This window comes from Poecilia reticulata, linkage group LG2, assembly GCF_000633615.1.
Source record: "Poecilia reticulata strain Guanapo linkage group LG2, Guppy_female_1.0+MT, whole genome shotgun sequence".
Lineage (NCBI taxonomy): Eukaryota > Metazoa > Chordata > Actinopteri > Cyprinodontiformes > Poeciliidae > Poecilia > Poecilia reticulata.
This window is the reverse complement of record NC_024332.1, coordinates 42,586,853-42,591,985: the sequence shown is the minus strand read 5'-3', so window position 1 is coordinate 42,591,985 and position 5,133 is coordinate 42,586,853.

Genomic DNA, 5,133 nt, shown 5'->3' with positions numbered 1-5,133 from the left:
TATATATATACATACAGAAAAATCTAAGTGACATATACTGTTTAATAAAACATTTTATAAATGTTTAGATCAGAATATGAAAACATTTTAACGGGTTCGTTGGTGGGATTAAAAGATGTATTTTTAAAGGAACCTCAGTTTTAAAGTTGGGTGTTTCTGTAATATTTCTCTTTTAAATCGAATAACAACGTTTCTCAGAGCTTTTTGGTTTCATTTACGCTGCAAATGTTGCTCTTGCATTATTTTAAGCAGGTTGAGTGATTATGTCTAAGAAAGATCTTGGAAGATAATTTTAAGATTAATTTTTTCTTGTTTAAATAAAAACTTTCCAAACTGACAAAACGAATGTTTTGAATGTAACCAGTAGATTTATTGTAATAATTTGCATTTTGTGAATTTAACAGCTAAAAAGTTATTTAATACCTTAAGATATTTAAAATTACTTAACAAAACTTGATAAGTTCTCAAATTTACTTTTTTCAAATTGATCAAACTAATTGAGATAATAGATAATAAATAATCTGTTAAATATTGTTTGCTGTCAGAGCAGCAATTCTGTTATTTTGTCTGTTTTTTGTGTTAAAAAGATAAACTAAAAAATTGACTTGAATAGTTCATGAAAAGTTACTGAAACAGAAAAACTTAAAAACTTTAAAAAAAAAACAGATTTTTTTAAAATCTGTTTTTTAAATCTTTTCCCTTCCAGCCACAGTAAAGTTTTGTTCGGTTGCTTCGGGTTCGCAGAACAACGACCAGGACTTACAGTCGTGTTCATCTGTAAAATTAACAAATTTAAAAACTGAAAACATGTCAATGCATTCACTACATCACTGCTGGAAACTTTCTGCGTTTCCAAACAACTCTGTGGAAATGTTTCCATTGAGCCAAAGATTTGACTGGACCCACCAGCACAGATCCGGTTTCCCTGCGTCGGCCTGTCTGCTCCCTGTAACATTTTAAAATGTAATTTTAAACCTGGCATATTAGATTCAAACTTGTTAATGGAGCCCTGTGTGAAAATGAAAATATGCTCAGATCTTACCTGTTTTACCTCAGGAGTTTTCACTGAAAACGCAGATTTATGTCGTAAAGCCTGAATTTGTCCAGACACGGAAGAAAGGAAGAATATTTTATTTGGTTATTTATTATATTTGTTGAGACATATCTTCATTTATAATTTTATTCTCACTGCTTTACAGAGTTTTACAGAGGACTAGTGGACTCGCTTTTATTGCTCACAAATTCACCAATTTGTGGATTTTCTGTGTAACTCCACATTTTTTACAGAGGATTTGAACATTTGTGGATMTTTTCAAGCTGCTTATCTAAAACAGTCAAAAGAAAATGCAGCTGAAGCTGAAATATCCAGGCGTGAAACAYTTGATCCGCCAGCCGTTCGGGGGATCCTTTGTTTTCATTGGCTGATTGGATGAAGGCCTTGATGTTAGCTTCTGCTAGGTTGGTTTCTACTGTGTGTGTTTATGCACTTAAGGCATATTTGGTGTTTGAACCATTAAAATAGACAGTTCAATCTGGAGAGACTCAGAAGGACAAAGGGGAACAATTAAAAGATTTAATGACAGGAATGAATAACAGTTCTTTGGCGCTCGGACCCCAGCAGCTAATTTGAGCTGAGATTTGATGTGAACTCGATGAACATCCCGATAACTGATTAGGGATGCTCTCCCCCGGGGCCCGACACTGGTGGAGGTGGTCAGGAGAGGGTGCTATCCTGGAGCTGAAGGATGTGGGTGGAGAAGGGGAGGTGGTGGGTTGAACGCAGCTGGGAAGCGGCTGACGGCTCGGGTGTGGATCCTTTTACGCAGAGCCTGATTGCTGATTGAAGGCGCCGGATGAGGACCAGCGCTGAGGTCGGAGATGAGCATGACGTCGATGGGCGAACGGAGGGGGTGGAGTCTTCCAGCCTGAACTTCCGCTAAAGCTCCATTTCTAAGTGTTTTTTATGGATTTCAGCCATTTGTGTTTGGTTGTAGCCTCTAAACCTCACAAATACGAGGAGGAGCTTATTTTACATCCATTTGCTATTAGTTCACCTTGTTTTTCCTCTTAGTTTTTTCTCTGTATTCAAAGTTTTTGCTTTATAAGTTACTTCTGATCCATCCATCCAGGCTTATGAAAGGTAGATTTAAACTGAAACTCTGTGATGTTCCCAAGGTTTTCCCTGGCCAGAATCGAGTTTCAGAAATATCTGGAGAACCTTTGAAATCAAGGCTACCTCACTCTGACTTATAGAGCAACAGCTCCTCTCTAGTTTCCCTCTCATCTCGGCTTTTTGTATGCAGGATATCTTTCTGTTTTCATTTCTCATTACTGCAGGTGAAATCCCAACTATCTGCAACAAGCCATCAAGACACTTGAATTCCTCAGCAGGAAGCAGAGTCATCCTCATCACTCCACCTTTTTATTTAATAGCCAGACTTTGATTACGCGCAGAGGTAAATAATTGCACATACGCCTAAGTTTCTTCAAGGCATGAGATTCCATTGATCTGGTGAAAACATACATAAAGGAGCTGCTGAAGTTCAGAGAAGATTGTAGCTTTAACCCACTGGGAAGCTTAAAAGGATGAGAAACCTTCCACCCACCAAAAAAAGTTTAGATCGCCTCGTGGGCGAAAAGCTGTCCAGAGAATCTCCATCCATGAATCAGGAAAGAATAGAAATGATTCATTCTGAGAACAGAGCTGTATGAAACAAAATTCAATGAATTCTCCAAAACAATTCTCATTTTAATGGAATGTTGCACCTCTAAAGACTCTATATATTGTATTTTACCAATGATTGTTCCTTACTTTAGTCGAATGTTTTCATCCAGAACCTTCTCCCTGCTGCCAGCTCTGCAGTTCAGTTCTGCATTATTAAATCCCCTCATTCTGAATTTTCCTGATGGCGTTGGAGGGCACAGCCAAACATGTTGCTCCAAAATGTCCCATACGTGCTGAGACTGGGAAACCGAGGGCTGCCGTGTTTATCTCATTATCTCATTTTCTTACTGGTTTCCAGCTGCCAAACTGGAGATCTGCTGCCATTCCTCTGGTTTTGCTCACCTGTGCTGTGAGGAGTCACTGGATCTCGGTTCTTAGCTACATATATGATTTTAAATGTTGATTTTCAGACCGGACGCAGGATCTAAAACTCCAGTCCTCAGTATCCTGCCACCTTTAGAGGTGTTTCTGAATCAAATAATTATTTCAGTAGCAGGAATATGTAGAGCTCGATAACATGCTGAGGTAATTCAGCGGTTAGATTCAGGTGTGTTGGACCACTTGAATCTAAAACCCGCAGGACACTGACCACCAAAACATACGGCAACTTCAGAGCTGTACATTACGAACGCACACGTATGTTCATCCATCCATCCATTTTCTTGCACCCTTGTCCCTCAGTGGGGTCGGGAGGGTTGCTGGTTCCTCTCCAGCTAATGTTCTGGGCGAGAGGCGGGGTCACCTGGACAGGTCGCCAGTCTGTCCAGGGCAACACAGAGACACACAACCATGCACACACACACTCAGGGACAATTTGGACAGACCAATTAACCTGACAGTCATGTTTTTGGACTGTGGGAGGAAACCGGAGTACCTGGAGAAAACCCACCATGCACAAGAACATGCGAATTCCATGCAGAAAGACCGGGGCCGGGAATCGAACCCAGAACCTTCTTGCTGCAAGGCAACAGCTCTACCAACTGCGCCACTGTGCAGCCCCACACATATGTTAAGACATGCCCCCAAATTATTTGTGTAAAACCTGCCAATTTGTGGCATTTGCACAGCACCCAATCCAGAGGGACCATTTTTCTTCCTGGCCACTGATTGGCTCAGAAGCAGAGATGGATTACGTTCTGCAGCTATGCTGAGATGGTTTCCACTGACAGTATCAACACATATCAAGACATATTTGGTATTTGAACCATTAAGACAGCCAGTTTCAGAGCAGTTCTCAAATATGCTCCAATCTTTGCTTTTCCTGGGTGGTTGTGGTTTCTAATGCTGCAAGTCCTGGAGGTTTGCTGGACTTCAGCTTGTCCTGACCAAAGACAGCTGTTCCAGAAATGTTGAGGTTTGCTCAGAAACATCTTTTGGACGTCAGACAGGCTTCAAGGAATTAAAGAGAAGAGGCTGAATCTCTCAATCCTTTCACACAAACCATATTTATTCATCCATTTCATGATTTTTCTGTCATGTTAAGAGTCTTTGGGGTTTTTTGTAATTTCTCTGGACATTTCATGCAATCATCTTGGTTTTAGCCACTCCTGGGAAAACTGGCGACTGTCCAAAACGTTTTCATAAAATCTTCGTCTTTATAGAATGATGGATGTTTAAAAGTTTGCTAATGAACCTACAAACCCTCCCAGATTGTTGTTTTTGTGGCATTGGTTTCTTGTCTGTTGTTGTTCACGTGTTCCTGCCTTTGCATTGTTTTAACACATAAACGCCACATTTTCAGAAATGCTTTCACCGAGTTGCTTTAATCAGCAGCACAGAGCTGATATTCACTCCACATTACAATACAGGCTGTCAGAATGCTGTTTCTTTCTCAGTGTTTCTGCACTTTGATTAGTTTTTTCATTAATAAATAACAAAGCAGTGGAAAAAGTCATGGATTTTTTTTTTGTCAGAAGGCAGTTTAGTAAGTTTTTCAAAACAAAAAAGTACAACACTATGAAAAGAGTCAATGATTTTAATTATTTAGGATCAATGAGTCTGCTGTATGGAGCTCTCTTTGATGGGATTTGGGGTCTGCAGATCTTTGCATGTTTAAAATTCTGCAGGAGCCATGTTAGAAAATGAGATCTTGGGTTTTTCATTGCTTTGTTTTGATCTTCTAAACCCAGCATGTCTTTGAAGTCAAACRTACCATCYTGTCCTTCTCTTTCCCATGTCTGCCACTGCCGCTCTTTGTCAAACACTTCCCACAATCCTTAAGTTTAATGTGCGAAAAAKACAAAAACGTAGCTAAACTCTCATTATCAGAGCAAATAATTAACTTCTATTAGCAGTGAAACAGGAAATTACAATTGACTAAAGTCCTCTGACAWTCCAMCACGTCTTTTTTATTAAGTTTTGACMWAACTGTTGTTTTAAAGATAGGAGGTTTTATAATTTAGTGACAA